The following is a 19,143-nucleotide window of genomic DNA, read 5'->3' on the forward strand; positions in this document are numbered from 1 at the left end:
CCTGCTTTCACAGCCATATTTCCTTCCTCAGTGACTGTCTCCGTCCCTGGCTTACCCCACGTAGATTTCAACTGAAATTCCATCCCTCATGTTTCGAACCCACCCAGGATTACACGTATCTCCGGGACATACAACGTTTCTCGGACTGCTGTTCCCGTGGCATTCTGGGATCCACACTCAGTGCCATGCGCCGCCATATGAACACAATCGACCTCTTCCTCCAGCAGCACCGCAGCACCCTCTTTCAAAGCTGTGCATGCCCCCAGTTTCATTTTATTCTTCGTCTCATCCGATGCCTCAACAAGAAACTTTTTCTCTTTCTCTCAAGTGCTAAGGAACACAAGCTCCTACAACTCATTAACACCAACACCCATCTAGGACCCTTCACCCCTGCTGGTCCCTCCATCCCCACCCCATCTTCCAATCCCAGCCCCAGCCGTGTATTCACTATACCCCCTGACCTTCCCCTCTCCGACGCTGAATGTTCGGTGCTCAGCAAAGGACTTAGTTTCATGCCCTTACGCCCTCATTTCAATGAATTTCGGGCTTGGCACGATGCTGACCTCTTCTTCTGCCTCACTTCTTTGGGCAGGAGTCCTCTCCCCATTCAACGGATCCTTTTACCCACCTCCAATATTCTCCCTCCACCTGGACCCCTCCCTCTGGATTCTTACCTTCTCTTGATCTTTTCATTAAGAACTGTCAGCATGACATTAATTGTCTCAATTTCTCTGCTCCTCTCACCCATTCTAATCTGTCTCTCTCTGAACTTTCTGCACTCCGTTCTCTCAGGTCCAACCCTAACATTGTCATCAGACCCGCTGACAAGGGTGGTGCTGTTGTCTGGCGCACTGACCTCTACCTCGCGGAGGCTGAGCGTCAACTCGCAGACACTTCCTCCTACCTCTCCCTGGACCATGACCCCACCACTGAACATCAAGCCATTGTTTCCAGGACTGTCACTGACCTCATCTCCTCTGGGGATCTTCCTCCCACAGCTTCCAATCTGAAAGTCACCCAACCTCGGACGGCCCGCTTCTACCTCCTACCCAAAATCGACAAACAGTACTGTCCCGGCAGACCGATCGTGTCAGCCTGATCCTGCCCCATGGAACTCATTTTTTGTTATCTTGACTCCCTTCTCTCTCCCCTTGTCCAGTCCCTTCCCACCTACATCCGTGATTCCTCTGACACCTTACGTCACATCAACAATTTCCAGTTCCATGGCCCCAACCGCCTCCTCTTCACCATGGACGTCCAATCCCTCTACACCTCCATCCCCCACCAGGATGATCTGAGGGCCCTTAGCTTCTTCCTCAAACAAAGGCCCGAACAATCCCCATCCACCACTACTCTCCTCCGTCTGGCTGAACTTGTTCTCACACTGAACAATTTCTCCTTTAACTCCTTTCACTTCCTCCAAATAAAAGGTGTGGCTATGGGTACCCACATGGGCCCCAGCTATGTCTGTCTCTTTATGGGGTATGTGGAACATTCCTTGTTCCAGTCCTACTCTGGCCCCCTCCCACAACTCTTTCTCCAGTATATTGATGATTACTTCGGTGCTGCTTCATGCCCTCATCAGGACCTGGAAAAATTTATTAATTTTGCTTCCAATCTCCACCCCTCCATCATTTTCACATGGTCCATCTCTGACACTTCCCTTTCCTTCCTTGACCTCTCTGTCTCAATTTCTGGTGATAGACTGTCCACCAATATCCATTACAAGCCTACCGACTCCCACAGCTACCTTGACTACAGCTCCTCACACCCTGCTTCCTATAAGGACTCCATCCCATTCTCTCAGTTCCTTCGTCTCCGTCGCATCTGTTCTGATGATGCTACCTTCAAAAACAGTTCCTCTGACATGTCCTCCTTCTTCCTTAACCGAGGTTTTCCACCCATGGTCGTTGACAGGGCCCTCAAACGTGTCCGGCCCATCTCCCGCGCATCCGCCCTCATGCCTTCTCCTCCCTCCCAGAAACATGACAGGGTCCCCCTTGACCTCACTTATCACCCCACCAGCCTCCGCATTCAAAGGATCATCCTCCGCCATTTCCGCCAACTGCAGCATGATGCCACCACCAAACACATCTTCCCTTCACTCCCCCTGGTGGCATTCTGTAGGGATCATTCCCTCCGGGACACCCTGGTCCACTCCTCCATCACCCCTTACTCCTCAACCCCCACCTATGGCACCTCCTCATGCTGACGCAAAAGATGCAACACCTGCCCCTTCACTTCTTCTCTCCTCACCGTCCAAGGGCCCAAACATTCCTTTCAAGTGAAGCAGCATTTCACTTGCATTTCCCCCAACTTAGTCTACTGCATTCGTTGCTCCCAATGCAGTCTCCTCTACACTGGAGAGACCAAAGTCAATCTGGGCGACCGCTTTGCAGAACATCTGTGGTCTGTCCGCAAGAATGAGCCAAACCTCCCTGTCACTTGCCATTTTAACACTCCACCCTGCTCTCTTGCCCACATGTCTGTCCTTGGCCTGCTGCATTGTTCCAGTGAAGTTCAACGCAAACTGGAGGAACAGTAGCTCATCTTCCAACTAGGCACTTTACAGCCTTCCGGGACTGAATATTGAATTCAACAACTTTAGATCTTGAACTCCCTCCTCCATCCCCACCCCCTTTCCGTTTCTTCCCCCTCCCTTTTGTTTTTTCCAATAATTTATATAGATTTTTCTTTTCCCACCTATTTTCATTATTTTTAAATCTATACCTTTTATGCCCTGTTAGTCTTATTTCACCCCATCCCCACTAGAGCTGTACCTTGCGTGTCCTGCCAGCCATTCTTAATTAGCACATTCTTTTAGATAATATCACCACCTTCAACGCCTCTTTGTTCTTTTGTCTGTGACATCTTTTGATTATCTGCTCCTATCACTGCTTGCTTGTCCCTACAACCACCGCCCCCCACCCCCCCCAACCTTAAACCAGCTTATATTTCACCCCTCTCCTATTTTTCCTCAGTTCTGTTGAAGGGTCATGAGGACTCGAAACATCAACTTTGTTCTTCTCCGCCAATGCTGCCAGATCTGCTGAGTTTTCTCAGGTAATTCTGTTTTTGTTCAGTGAAACAACAGTTTTCTTGGCTGGTATTGTGTTTAAAGTTTCCACTCATACAGCGTGACACTATTATTAGAAGAGTACAGATATTGATATAATGCCAGGAGTGGCTTTCTCACTGAAATATCAACCAAAAACAACACGAGGGCTTCAAATACAATTTTAGATACAATTTTTTAAAATGCTACTTTTGTTTCTTTAGCTTTCCAGTTCTCTTCCCTTTCCTAATCTCTCTTTCTCTAGACTTTTATTGTTCAGAAACTGAATTGGACTAGCTATATAAATACTGTGGCTACAAGAGCAGGTAAGAGGCTTGGAATCCTGCGACGAGTAACTCACCTCCTGACTCCCCAAAGCCTGTCCACCATCTATAAGACACAAATCAGGAGTGTGATGGAATGCTCCCCACTGCCTGGCTGAGTGCAGTTCCCACAACACTCAAGAAGCTTGACACTGTCCAGGACAAAGCAGCCCGCTTGATTGGCTCCACATCCACAAAGATCCACTCCTTCCATCACCATCACACAATAGCAGCAGTGTGTACCATCTACAAGATGCATTGCAAGAATTTACCAAGGTTCCTTCCAAACCCATGACCACTACCATCTAGAAGGATGAGGGCAGCAGATAGATGGGAATACCAACAATTGGAAATTCCCCTCCAAGTCACTCACCATCCTGACTTGGAAATAAATTGCCATTCCTTCACTGTCACTGGTTAAAATCCTAACAGCACTGTGGGTGTATCTACGCCACATGGACTGCAGCAGTTCAACAAGGGAGCTCACCACCACCTTCGCAAGGGCAACTAGGGGTAGGCAATAAATGCTGGCCCAGCTAGCGAGGCCCACATCACATGAATGAATTAAAAAGCACTTTTATTACTTATCAAGTTTTAAGTAACCTAGCCCAATCTAGTAGCCCAACCCTTTATTTAAAAAAGCACAACTATAAACATTTTCTTGGATTCTTCTTGCTCTTAACACCAGTCATCTATTTGTTAGGACCTAGAGATAGATTAAGTCAGTTATATTTGTATTTGCGGGTGTTAGAAATGAGTTTTAGCTTTAAGTTTAAGTTTGATTTGTTTGTTAAGAAAGGGGGGGAACTTGAGTTTTAGTTTCACTTTAAAACATGCTTGCATTTTAATTAGGTTTTACGAATCTTGAAGGGTAGTTAAAACAAACACAAGGTAGAAAAAACTGGTCTGTTGCCTAACAACAGGAGGCCCAGACAGGGACAGAAAACAGTTTGAGTTCAGTTGGTGATTTTGCTCTCAGGTTGAAAGGAGTTGACAGCAGAAGCAACATAGGAAAGGGACAGATAGCAAGTCCCAAACTGAAGTTGGAAATAGGAGCTGGAGGAAGCTGCAGGGAGTAGATTTCCCCAAAGAACAGAAGCAGGGAGTTCCCAAGAAGACCTTCTAGTCAAAGGGAAAGAACAGGAATCTGGAAAATGTCCTGTTAAGTGAAGTTAAGAGAGAGGAGCAGAGAAAGGCTCCAAGCTTAAAGGGAGAAAGCTACAGGACACAGACTTAAAGCAAAATTGGTTTGTGAGAAACCAAAAGATCAATGGAGACAGCCAAAGGTCTATAACTCTTTACTATGGGCATGTGAAGCGATGGTGTTCAGTTGTCATGGCTGAGCATTTGAGAGAGAGTGTGTGGAAGGCATATAAGGAGATTAAGATGAAGAATAAAAATGTGCTTATGATAGATATCAAATAGACACTACAACGGAGAACCAGACTAAAATATAGGGATGAGCTCCACTTGAACCGGGCTGGGAACAGTATCCTAGACAAAGGTATAACTAGGACTGAGGACAGGGCTTTAAACTAACAGAGGGGGTGGTTCCGATATAGTGAAGAGAGATTTAGAAATCAGAGCAGTATAATGATGTGGATAAAGACAAGCAGAGTGGAACAGGAACAGACAGAGGGTTTAACAATTATTGCACATCAGTGAATAAGGTCATAACAGGGAATATAAATAAATAGATTAAATTAAAGGTTCTTTATCTGAATGCTCAAAGCATCTGCAGTAAGATAAATGAATTAGTGGTACAGATAGAGGCAAATCATTTAGATCTAATCGCCATTACAGGAACATGGTTACTAGGTGATCAAGGTTGAAAAATAAATATTCCTGGGTACACAATATTTCAGAAATACAGACAGAATAGCAAAGGAGGAGGGGTAGCCCTGATAGTAAAGGATGGCATTAGGACAATAGTGAGAAATGATCTTGTCTCTGAAGATCATGAGGTAGAATCATTGGAAATTATGGGTGGAAATTAGGAATAGCAAGAGTCAGAAAATGCTAGCGGGAGTAGTATCTAAGCCCCCTAACAGTAATTAGAAGGTTGGGCAGGAAATTAAACAAGAAATTATTGGAGCTTGTAATAAAGGAAATGTCATTATTGTGGGGGGACTTTAATCTTCATATAGACTGAGACAATCAAACTGGCAAGAGTGGTCTAGAAGATGAGTCTGTAGAATATTTTTGTGACCATTTCTTGGAGTAATACATTGTGGAACCAACTAGGGATAAAGCTACCTTAGATCTAGTATTTTGTAATGAAGCCTGGTTAATTAGTAATGTCATGGTAAAAGATCCACTGGGAAATAGTGATCACAATGCTATTGAATTCCAAGTTAAGTTTGAAAGTGACATACCCCAATTGTAAACAAGAATCTTAAACTTTAAAAATACCAATTACATAGGTATAAGAGGAGAGCTGGCTAAGGTTGATTGGGTAAATAGACTAAAAGGTATGAAGGTAAATGAACAGTGGGAAACATTTAAAGAAACAATTCAAAATGTTGAACAAAAATACATTCCATTGAAAATCAAGAACTTAACAAGAAAGATCCATCCGTGGCTCACTCAGCAAGTTCAAGATAGGATGAGGTTGAAAGAAGAGGCTTACAATGTTGCAAAAAACAGTAGCAAGTCTGAGAATTGTGAATGTTTGAGAAACTAGCAAAAGACCACCAAAAAGTTGATAAAAAAGAGAAAAATACAACATGAGAGTAAACTAGCCAGAAATATAGTGTGGCATTTTCCAGCCTCTCCTGCCAGCGGGATTTTCCGCTCCCGCCAAAGTCAATGGAGTTTAGAATAGCTCGCTGCAATTTACAGCCCAGCCCCTGCCAGTGAGGTGGCTGTAAAATTCCACTCATAAAAACAAATTATAAGAGCTTTTATAATTATATAAAAAGGAAGAGTTCAGCTAAAGTAAACTTTGGTCCCTTAGAAGCAGAGACAGGAGAAACTATCACGGCGAATGAGGAAATGGCAGAAGCATTGAACAAATATTTTGTGTCTGTCTTCATAGTAGATCTCACAAGCTTCATGCCAGAAATAGATGGTAACCTAGGGGCTAAAAAGAATGAGGAAATTAAGGTAATTTATATCAACAGAAAAAAAGTATTGGAGAAACTTAATGGACTAAAATCTGACAAATCCCCGAGACCTGATGGCCTACACCCTAGGGTTCTAAAAGTGATAGCTGTAGAGAACGTGGATGTGCTAGTTATGATTTTCCGAAATTCTTTAGATTCAGGAATGGTTCCATTAGATTGGAAGTTGACAAATGTTACACCGCTTTACAAGAAGGGAGGGAGAGAGAAAATAGTGAACTACAGACCAGTTAGCCTAACATCAGTTGTTAGGAGAATGCTGGAATCTCTTGTTAAGGAAGCCTTAACAGTGGACTTAGAAAAGCATAATATAATTAGAACAAGTTAACATGTATTTACTGAAGGGAAACCCTGTTTGACAAATTTATTAGAGTTTTGTTATGAGGTTTTATTATGAGGTTCTAACTACTGGGGTAGATTAAGGGGAACCAGAAGATGTAGAACACCTGGCTTTCCAAAAGACATTTGATAAAGTGCCACACAAAAGTTTAATAGATAAGATAAGAGTTCATGGAGTTGGGGGTAATATACAAGCATGGATAGAGGATTGGTTAACTGATAGGAAGCAGAGAGTGAGCATAAATGGGGCTTTTTCAAGTTGGTAGGCTGTGACTCATAGAGTGCCACAAGGATCAGCGCTGGGCCTCAGCTATTTATAATCTATATTAATGAGATAGAGAATAATATAGTTTGCTGATGATACCAAGCCAGGTGGTAAGGTAAGCTGTGGGGAACACACAGAGAGGCTGAAAAGAGATATAAGCAGGTTAGGTGAGTGGGCAACATGATGGCAATGGAGTATAAATGTAGGGAAATGTGAAGTTATTAATTTTGGTCATCAGAATAGAAAGGCAGAATATTTTTTCAAAGGTGTGAAACTTGCAACTGTTGAATCCCAAAGAAACTTGGGTGTGCTTGTACAATGAACACAGAAAGTTAGCATGCAGGTGCATCAAGCAATTAGGAAGGCAGATGATGTGTTGCTTATTGCAAGTGGATGGGAATACAGAAATGCAGAAGAATTTCTACAGTTGTATGGGGGTTAGGTGAGACCGCACCTGGAGTACGGTGTGTAGTTTTGGTCTCCACACTTAAGAAAGCATATACTTGCATTGGAGGTGGTACAGTAAAGGTTCAGTAAACTGGTCCCTGGAATGAGGGAGTTGTTCTATAATAAGAGACTGAGTAAATTGGGTTTATATTCTCTGGAGTTTAGAAGAGTTAAAGGAATTGAAACCTACAAAATTCTGAAGGGTCTTGATAGAGTGGACGCTGAGAGATAGTTTCGGCTGGTTAGGGAGTCTAACTCATGGGGGCACAGTCTCAGGGTAAGGGGCCAATCATTTAGGACTGAGATGAGGAGAGATTACTTCATTCAATAGGTTGTGAATCTTTGGAACTTTCTACCCCAGAGGGTTGAGGATACTCCATTATTGAGTACATTTATGGCTGAAGTAGACAGATTTTTGGTCTCTCAGGAAATTAAGGGTTATGGGGAGTGGACAGGAAAATGAAGTTAAAGCCCAAGATCAGCCATGATAGTACTGAATGGTGGAGAAAGCTCCATGGACCATATGGTTTACTCCTGCTCCTACTTCTTGTGTTCTTGCATCATCCGTTATAAATCAATCTCTTTCTTTTAGGAAGAGAAGCAGCGCAAGTATGAAATATTATATTACAACCTTTCAAGATGACGTGTTTCTATGTTTTAAGCTGGTGCCTGCATGAACTTCTTCAGGTGAGATACCATAATTGTTAAAACCTTTTAGCAAGTTTAATGCACAATACCAAAAATATAGTCTGTTTGTTCAGACTAATGGGCCAGAATTTAACATAACCAGTGAACGAATGGCTTGCCATTTGTTAGACTTGCCCTTGCCCCTGTAATTTCTATGAGCCTTTGTGCAGCAAGTTGCTGCAAATAGGACATTGGAATGGCATGGTGCCTTCTATAGGGCATCTAGAATCTATGTGGACAGGGCAAGCAATTGTGTGCCTCCTTAACCAATCAGATGGAAGAATTGTTAATTAACCACACAGTGTCTGACCAGGAAGTTAAGTTATTGAATTCAATATCAAATCAAGCACAGAAAGTGAAGTACAGAGAGAGAAAGAAAGATTAGGTTAAGGGAGAGAAAAAAAGATAGAAAGAAAAATAATTTGAAAAATGTTTTTTAAATCTCCGACAATTAAAATTTGTAGGAGTGAGATTCATACCTGTACATGTTAATTTACAGTGTCAGAGACCTTGTTTAGCAGATTAAATTACAGCACACTTAGAATGAAATAGGCAAACCCTAACTTTCTGGAGCACATTTTGTCCATACCTGTGACATCAGTAGATGAACTTCACACCATTTAATGCATTTGAATGGGGAACCAGACAACAAGCTGCTGATTTCTATGCAGTTTATGACAGTAGTATATTTAACTGTGCATCAGCACTTACCTGAATTTGCTTTCTGATCATTAGCCTCACCATCAATTTTACAGTTAACTAATTTCCTAATAAAACTATAATTTACTGGGCCAAAGTTCTCTGTACATCCTATTCCATACACCCCAGCCATAAATGACAGAAAGGAAATGCTGCTGATCGCTCATCCAGCGACCAATATTGAAGGCGTGGTTGTGAGCATGGCGGTCAAAAACTGGATTCAGCTTATTTGTGTTGGGCCCCATGAACAAATAGCCTGTATGTACTCATGCCCAGGCTAATTTGTGGCGAAAGGCTATTGTGGGAAAGTACCAGAGGCCTGTTGTTACTTCTAGAACTGCTTCAGCCACTACCATCAGCAGTAGAGATAGGTAGGAAAGTAATAGAGAAAGGAGACAGAAAGCAATTCAGTTATTTTCATCACAATTTCTGTACTTAAAACTTTGGCACATAGGTTGTTTATCTGAATCCTGTAAGGTTTGCCATATTTGCACCTTGCTCATTAAAAGCCACTCTTATGTATTAATGTTGTAATATCCAAATTACACAGGCACCTTTATCAGAGTGATTTCCTGATCCGGTATTCCCGGTGGCTTGCTGGGAGAGCATTCCAGGGAATTGCAAGCATTTATTTTAATGGACAGAGATTCACATGGCTGCACAGCCAGATTCCCAGGATGTGGTCCTAGTGAATGCTGCTCCCTGCTGTAAGCACCAGACCACAAAATCACCCTTAGTGTTTTTGTTTGTAAATGTTGACATAAATCACACTGAAATGCATCATCAGGCCACTTGTGCAGGAGGTTAGTGTGATAAAGGTGGAACCCAGCCATACTGGAAATGTTCCCTTTCTTTTACTGGCTGACTATTATATTTTTATTACATTGTCTTCATGATACCCTTGGTGCTCCTTTAAGTGTAAATGCTAAAGCTCATAGTGCTTTTAACATGAGCTCAAACCCTACTTTGTACTGAACAATTTAAATCATTTATTGTTCATTATTTTTGCACTATCTTGTTTTGCTATGCCAATAAACATTATTTGTGAAAAAATGTGCTGTGTGCCACAATTTATGTTTTTTTAGGGGAGGGGTTATTATCTTTTGAGACACCAATGACTGAATACCTACTGAACTTTTCTTCTTAAGATTCAACAATAGTTGTATCCCTCTACCCCTGCCCGCAATGTTCAAGGTGATGCTAAGCAGAGTCAGGGGATATCCTGTGTTGGATGGGGGGTGTCGGGTGGTAGTGGGACAGGTGGGTAGCAAAATACTGGCCATATGGCCAGGCAGGTGGTTTACTGCAAGACCTTTGCCAATGCTGCTTCTACACTTCCCCTTGAGGAATAGCCCATAATAGGGAACTTGAGAGGGAAAAAAATCCCTATATAATCCAAGTACTTTAATAGTATTGGATAGAATTTAGAAAAATTCTTTGTGACTGGAGGGTACACTTTTTCCGCATAACTTGCCTCATAAGTAGAAGTGATTTAATAAAGAAAACATTGTTTACTGGAGAAGGAGTTGGGAACTAAGCCCACCCCTTTATTTTTAAAGTCATTTGAGCTTTACTTGGTTTGTATATGAAGTTCTATTTGACTTTAAGTAACCCATCCTCACATAAAGATCAGTGGATTAGGTGATTGTGTTAGATGATAGTGTTAGGTGACACTAGGCCAAGAAGGTCCTAGGATCAATCTTGGTTTAAGTAGACAGTTTCAGTTGGGGCAGGGATAGTGTTACTTCAATTTGGCCTCAGCACACTTGGGTTGGAAAGGGCGGTACAGGTAAGGGCCCCATTCCTGGTAGGCAGTTGGTGGCCCCTGCTGGAAGTAAGTATGTTAATGGAGTTTGAGTGAGGACAAAACTGAACTCTGTTATGATAGCTCTCATAACTGAATAGGCTTGTAGGTTCATCTTTGAAGAATGGCTACTTTGGTTACACGCCTGAGGGGATCGCTGCTACTGATTGAATGAACTATTTCCCCAGCAGGAGAAGAGGAGCCGTAAGGATAGAATATTGAAGGAGATAAAGTAACATTAAAAGGAAACTGAGCCAGGTGTAAATAGTAAAACTTGTTATCTAAATTAAAAAATACAGATTTCTCAGCACCAGGATCTTTCAGTTCAGTTTATATTTCTGTGATGGAGAATTCCACTATACGGATTAATTGAACCAATTGAACCATAAGCAAGCTTTTGTTTTTACCTCTGAGTTCTGTTCCTCCCTCCTTTATTCAGGTTCCAGTGCCTTCTTTGAACCTGTGCACATTTGTCCTTTCATAAATGCAACAGCTGAACAAATACGCTTTGTCAGTGCATCACTACAGTCACCCAATTTGTGCCAGACCCTTTGTTTACTTCAGACAGCTGAAAAGCAGGAAGTGCAATAATATACAAGCAGTTGGAGCAAGACATATGCGCGATATGTGTGTGTGCCAAGATGCTGCTCCATAGAGTGGTGTTGAGATGTGGGTTGACACCCATGGTTCATTGCAAGGTAAATTTCCGCTTCCAGCCGAGTCGTCAAGTAGATGCTAAATAGAACTGAGGTCTTGGCAGAACATGTGATGAGAGAGTTGGGCATCACTTGGTAAGCTTTTGTGGCTACAGGCTAAGAAATAGGAGAAGAAACAATTTTGAAATGGGAAATGTTATAACAGCTACTTTTGCTCCCATGACCACTGGCATTCCCAGGATCTAATGATGCTATTCTCTCAGTGACGGTCTCTGAGGAGGTACCAAGGCTGACTTTGCATGTGAAGGAATGCCTGACCTCACCAAGAATCAATTTGGGACACGCTGTTTGGAACTGAAGCCACAAATCTGCATTCTACCACTTTGAAATAAATCTTAAGGCAACAGTGAGTTTTACTTTTAGAAATGGAAGTTCATGTTGCTCAAGCTTTTTCCCTTCATTTTGTGTTTATGAAGATTCTGAGACACATCCATGTAGCTTCAATCTTTTCATCAATGAGGATCTCTAGTGCTGCTGCCAATAGATCTGAGGTGCTAACAACAGATCAGCACCATACTGAAATGTATAGCCCAATTTTACAGAAAGATCAACATAAAACCTCTTTGATTCTTACGACTGGCTTCACCTACACTTCCACTGCATTCTTGATACCGTCATTAACTCATTTATATCCTCTCTGCTACCAACAAGATCATGCTTCAACATTAATCTTTGTGTGGGACAGGGTGTGTAAGGATGCTCCCAAAAGGAAGTTACCCGAGAATTCCAAATATGCTTGAGAATTCACGAAATATGTTTTTGCCACAGCACACTAACCCTCTGAGTATTGCAGTAAACATTTCTACTTCCAAATGGACCATGAAGCTAAAACTACTTCTGTGACAGTACATAAGGTAAAGAAAAGATTTTTGTAAGGAAACAGATGTAATAAAAAGAAGATAGAATGACAACCCATATTATTGAAGTGTATTTACAATTAACTGTGGCACTAGGTGCAAACTAACCATAAACTGCCTTATATGATTTTAGCAAAGTTCACACAAATTGTGCAAAGTTCACACAAAAATGCAGGCATGGTAATTTCCAACATATTGATCTCAATTTATTGATCTCAGTCTTTAGCTTTGCCATTAACAGATTCTTTGCTGGAAAAAGCATCATATGTGTATAGAGGCTTCTTCAGACAGCACAATTTTCTTAATGGAAGAGGCCACCATACATACTCTAACAGTTAACATTATGGACTTTATGTCTGGTTTGATGTGCACTTGTGGATGTGGTTGATCGGTTCCTGGAAATGTCTGAAATCAATCAGTGAATGCTCAGTGCAAAACTGCAATTGGAAATCATGTCCTTGTACACCAAAACTTTAATGCAGCTAAGTGTGACCCCTACCAACCATTCCTGTGGCAAAAAGTGAAGTGAGAGCATGCTAATCTATCAGCTGCTCCTGAAGTCAGAGTCCTTCAAGATGTCCTTTTGTGCCATTTCTCACACTAGGCATGCATAGAAAGACTTTGAATAATATTGCTTGTTCAATCTGAACTATTCAAGTAGCTGATGCAACCATTATCTTACAAAGCTGTAACTTTACATTCACGGAGAATCTGTATTTTGATGACAATTGTACAAACAATATCTCACTATAATCATTTTCTTGAACATAAATATTAAATAGTTTTCTTTATTGGATATGAGGGGTTTGCCATTTAGCCAGAGGTCAAGACCTGCAAGTCACTGCACAAATGGTATTCAATACACAGTCGTTACTTTGCAAATCTGTACACTGATCCTTAACTGCAACTGAATTGACAGGAATTCCAGTTTCCAATTGCTTATGCTTTTATTTCTACCAATGATATATACCGAATGTTTTATTTCTTGATAAGGTGAACAGTCAAGTGGATAATCTTGCTCATGGTCCATTGCCATTGTTAGTTCTTGTCTCTTTAACGATATAGGACTGGGCTCCAGCATCAAGCGATATAGTATAAACAATTGGGCAATCTTGCTGTCAGAGGCAGTGGAACCCCCTGCCTTTGATGGAAAGTGCTACCAGCGCGAAGTGAGTTAGTCATCCTTGTACTGGATCCACTATCTTGGTTCTGAGATAAGTGGGCTAACTTTCCATCTTGCCTGTACACCAGCAGTATGATTTCCCATTGCTCCTGGCCTATACAGATGTTTGCTGACATAAGATGGTTAGATTAACACGTTTGTAAATGCAATTTTTTACCAACTGCACACATGCAAGAATTATTTTAAAGTTTTGTTGGCATTATAAGCAAGCCAATAGAATCAACTCAGTTTCAGAATCAGCTCAAAGGTCATAATCAGAAACATTAACTCTATTTCTCTCTCCACAGATGCTGCCAGACACGCTGAGTAATTCAAGCATTTTCATTTCAGAATTACTTCATTTGGATTTAAGTTCCTGTTATATTGGTGCGCAATGACATATTATCAAGAATGTGCTTGTCAGTGTGCATCATAATAAAAACCTGAAAATATTAATATGTTGCTTTTGGAGGGCGGGAGCTGGATCTTTTCAATGGTGCAAAGAGAAAATGGAGGGAGCAACTAGTTACAATCACCCTTACTTGGCCTGGAACAAATAACTTTAAGGGTAACTTGTGACCTGCCATAGATTGTGGGTTCTACAAAAAACCTAAAATAACTCTCATGACTCCTGAAGATGACAACTTTTATATTCCAGGAACAGTGCATTATAGTTTAGATTCATAACTTGTATTATTTATTTTCCTGAAGGATTTGTTATATTGATCTAACAGACTCTGAATATCACTAACCAGTCACTTCTGTGATTCTCTGTATTTGTATCTGCCATCTTGAAAAGAGTCTCTACCACCTTCATCATACCAGGTTGAACACAGTTTAACAACTCCTCAAAGCTAACAATGCACTGCCTCACAGGACTATACTCTAGTGAGCCAGGCTGACTTAGGTACCAGGTACTGAGTCTACCATGGAAGGATAACATGGTCCTATCTTGCATTAACTGGCATGTCATCTCGGAATCATCTCCTCCCTCCTGCCCCAAGGTGAATAGAGGGCATAGACATGGGGAAAATAAGAGGCAACTGTAGATCCACAAAGATAGATTGGGAAAAAGAAAATGGAAACAGCATTATTAGTAAAATTCTCAAAAGGTTGGAGGAAAAGAGAGAAATAAAAACATAAAATACATAACATACTCAGTTGGTTGGGCAGCATCTGTGGAGAGAGAAACAGGGCAAATGTTTCAGGTCAATGACCTTTCATCAGAACTGCAAAAAGACTCTCTCTCTACAGATGCTGCTTCACCTGCTGAGCGGTTATAGAATTGTCTGTTTTTATTTCAGATTTCCAGCATCCCCGGTATTTTACTTTTGTATTGGAGAAGCAGGGAAATCTAGGGATGTAGACAATACAATGTAGATGGAAAGTCTTGTGATATGCGACATCACCAATCCAGAATGGGAGGCAGTGGCAGTGGTGGTCATTGCCAATGCCCTGCAAAAGAGGACGACCATCCAGTGCTGCAACAGGATGAATTGTCTCAACCATTCTGCCAGAGCAAGTCACTCTTCTCTTCAATCTAACTCATACACCCACAAACCCATCACACATCCCCAGGGATCTCACACCTCAAGGGACAACACCACTAACTCTCACACACACCCCACATCTCCATCAGGCTCATATCCTCTGGAGCTCAAGTCCCCATCCCGTCTATCCCTCCGCTCACCACACAAACATTCCATGCGCCCTGCTTACACTCTCTTCATCTGTTTTCATTCAGGAGAAGCCTGCTCACATCAGCAGGGAGAGGTCCCAGACCGGAGTGGAGAGGCCCACATTAGGCCCCTCACTCACTTTGAGGACTGTGCCATTGTCATGAAGAGATATTAATGTCTATAATGTTATTGTAAATTATTATTAAATTGGAATTGTAGTGGTGTCTATGTGTTTGACTGTCTTAACTGGATTAAAGCCCACTAGTCTGGGTGCTTTGATATAATGTAGTTTGAGATGTTAATTGGGTAAACAGTAAGGAAGATAAAAAGGTTAAGTGTACACTTGCATTTGTTGAATAAAGCATTCAAGAGTGAGAGTAAAATCTTGCACCTGGCTGGAAGATGCCAGGCAATGTGTTTATATTACTAATAAAGATAGTGGGATGAAAATGTTATTGTTAGAAGATGTGACGTTGAAAGCCGAGGATACAATGGAAAATTTACTTTCAGAGGGGAAGCTAGGTATAAACAGAAAGGAGTTTGTGTGTGCAGGCCAGAGGCATTTAAGATCTAACCAGGCCGTAGGCCTACAACTGTGCCTGCAAAGGAACAAAAATTACAAAGAACCTTATTTTGATTTTTGTAACATCAAATGTGCTTTGCCTGGTGTCTGTTTAAAGTCTATAGGCTATTGTTGCCTTGATGAAGATTTACTGGGAGTGATTAACTTGGGGGTTTGTTTAAAATTTATTATGGCAGCAATTTGTACATATGTATATGTGTTTTTTTTTGTTAAATTAATAAATGTTTAATTTAGTTTTATATAAAATACTTCTGGAGGCTCGGTGGTCTTATTCCTGAATTCAGAGCTGCATCTCAAACACAACAGTTGAAAATATAGGTTATGACAGTTGTCCAAGTTTCCCTCTGGGATTTAAATGACTCAGCCTTTACCAGCTACTGTGTCATAACAGCCATCATGCTGACTGGTGAGGATGTGGACCATACCTGTGGCAACAGTGAGGTCGATGGCGAACACACTCGTGAGGATCCTGCATTACATCATCGCTCTCTGAAAGCAACGGTGACTGCTTTCTCTCTTGCTTTTTATTATGCTGCCATGTACTAATTATCTCTACTTTGGTTCACAGGGAGCTCCACCAAGCGACCAAGCCCCTCAGCTCCATCCACACCCTCAACTCCAGCCAAGAAGGCACCTCCTTCATCGAAGACCTGGAAATAAGCAGCCTGGAGGATCTGTCACAGCACTTACCCATGGTCTGTACCTATGCAGAAACATACACCTTGGTGGGACCTAGATCTAGAACAGGCTTGGGTTCACAATCTGGTGGTTACTACATGGACACGTGTCTGCAGCAGGAGGAGGCACGTTTAGCCGAGCTCCCCGGCACATGGAGGACTGCTACAGAGGGATGCTGGGGAGGAGGCATCTGTGAGGTCTGAATCAGATGACGAGTCTCTGGATTCAGTCTTCCAACTCATCCTGGAGAGTCAGCAGAAGACAGGGGAGCATCACGCAGAGCTGTTGCAAGCCCTTAACAGAGTGGCAAGTGAGTCGGTGGAGTGCGTCCGCCTGCTTTCTGATGAGTGTCTATGGAGATCTCCATGGGGTGGATAGCAGATGCCGTGGAGACCCTGGTCCAGTGGAACATGAAGATGTGTGCAGACCTGCACTCCATTGCGGTAGCTATGGGTGAGTTCCTGCAGTGGCAACATAAGAGGGTAATGAGGCACCTCGATGTCCCCCCAGGTGCCCCTTCCCCTCAAGAGATCAGGCTGGGGCCCTTGGGCGCCCAAAAGGAGGAGGAGAGGCAGCTGGATGCCACTGGGTAGTTACTCAGGAATTTCATGGGAATTTCATGGGCTGTTCTTTCCCTCCAAGTCCCCTTTGCCTGTGACCCCCTCAACCTCATCCTCTGTCATCACAGAGGGAGCAGCTGGCCCACAGGAGCACAAGGCCTTGGCTCTCCAGAGGACCAATGCCATAGCCATCAGAGGCAAGAGGGCCAACCATTGCACAGGCTGTCTCCACCCCTGCTGCGGATGTCAGGGCAGCACCTATAAGTCTAAGGCATTCAAAAGTTAAGAAATTCTGATCACAGTCGGTTGCATGGGTGAGCACAATTTGTCACTTTACAATCTGGAAATATATTCCCTTTCACTGAATAATGTGTAATGGTGTCTTTCAGCTCCATTTACAGGCTTTGCGAGTCCTCCCATTGCATCCCTTCCCATTAGCAGTTCAGCTGCATGCAGCCGGCCCACGAATGATTCTGGAAGGAGAAGTGTGTCTGTGTGGCAGGGGCTTTCAGAGGCTTGTGCAAGCACTCTCCCACACACATGGATCATTCCCGTATCACACTCATCTCAATGCCCTCAGTATTTTCAATGCTACCTGCTGGGGTTCGCTTTCAGTTGGCCATCTGAGCTGACCTGCATGTCTGCCCACCTACTGATCAGATTCCCATGAAGCACCTGATCCCACCCAACACGACTCTTGTTTTACTTTCAATTTAGCCAGCATGGTGGTAATACAGTTTTTCTTGCACTTCCCCATCCTTTCCCCTCCCCCAGTCACCCATTTTCTTTCCCCCATCACTGTCGACCCCCCAGCATCACTTTCCATCTCCCCTCTGTGACCTACCAGCCACAACCCTTTTCCTTCAGGGATGTCCAGCTAAACGTGCACATTCCCTATCTTCCTGAAAGTCCCACCCCTATCCACATTAACCTCCCCAACCTCCTCCTTCCCACCCCCAGGTCCACGTCTGCCTCCGAGTCTCCACCAACCACCCTCTCCATCCCTTCTACCGATACCGTCACACCCTTGCCCTGCCACTCTACTGCCTCAATGTGCCCTCGGTCATTCTCACCATTCTCCCTACCATGCCCAACCTCAGTTTGCTCTTCATGAGGTATGGACTCATCAAAGCTCTCCCTTGCATGTTCACCTGGACATCTCACCCTCCGGACTCCTCCTCCCCTTGGAACTCTTTTCCCTTTTGGAACTCCTCCCCCCTTGGACTTCCACCCCCGCAACAATGGTAGACCTTCCCCCCCAACAAAATCCACCCCCCCATTTAGTCCTTCCCCACTTCCAGATTCTCTCCCCCCAGACTCTCCTCTTGCTTAGCCTTTCTCCCTCCTGACACCTTTAGACACCCTTACTTCTTACTTCATCCCTACCCCTTCCCCCTTCCCAACTCCTTTCTCCACCCTTACTTCTTCACCCCCTGGCCCCCTTCTCCTCTCTGCACTCCCTCCTCCACCTTTACTTCTTGCTACCCCTGGACTCCTTCCCCTCTCCACACACCTTCCCCCCTCTGAACCCCCTCCCTTACACCTCCCAGCCCCTTTAACCTACCCCTCCAGCTGCTGTCTTCACCCCATTACCCCCTCCTCGCCTCATAGTCCCTCCCCCTCCCAACCTCACCACCCCAACCTCTCTTCCTCTGCCAGTCCTTCCTCTCTCGTACCCCCCCTTTACATCTTCCTCTCCCAAACACAACTGGACCTTCCTCTCCATCCCCTCAACCATTATCCGTTGTGAGCAGACCTTCAACGGTGACTTTCCAACTTCCGTGAGCTGCTTTGCAGCAGAGCCATGTCCATGAGAATCCACCCAGCATGCCTTGGACATTCCTCCAGAGTCCCATTGCTGTTGGGCTGCAGCATCTTCTGCTCCTTGGACGTCCACGATGTGAGCAAAGCCCAGGGTGTAAGTCTTGACTTCTGCATGTCACACTTGTCAAGACGTGTTCTGCACTGGGGGTGATTCTGGCAGGCTGGCTTTATAATGATATGCAATGTATTACTATGAAATTCCCGACGTCTGATGGCAGGAAATGTGGCCCGCCATTGACGGGTACAGCGACTGATTGCAAACTGGTCTCACGATGTCATGAAACCAATTTTTGACCTTTGTTGTCCGCTCGCTCTGCCGAACATGCCCAATGCCAGGGGACAC

Source organism: Carcharodon carcharias, chromosome 20 (genome assembly GCF_017639515.1).
Source record: "Carcharodon carcharias isolate sCarCar2 chromosome 20, sCarCar2.pri, whole genome shotgun sequence".
NCBI classification, from domain to species: Eukaryota; Metazoa; Chordata; class Chondrichthyes; order Lamniformes; family Lamnidae; genus Carcharodon; species Carcharodon carcharias.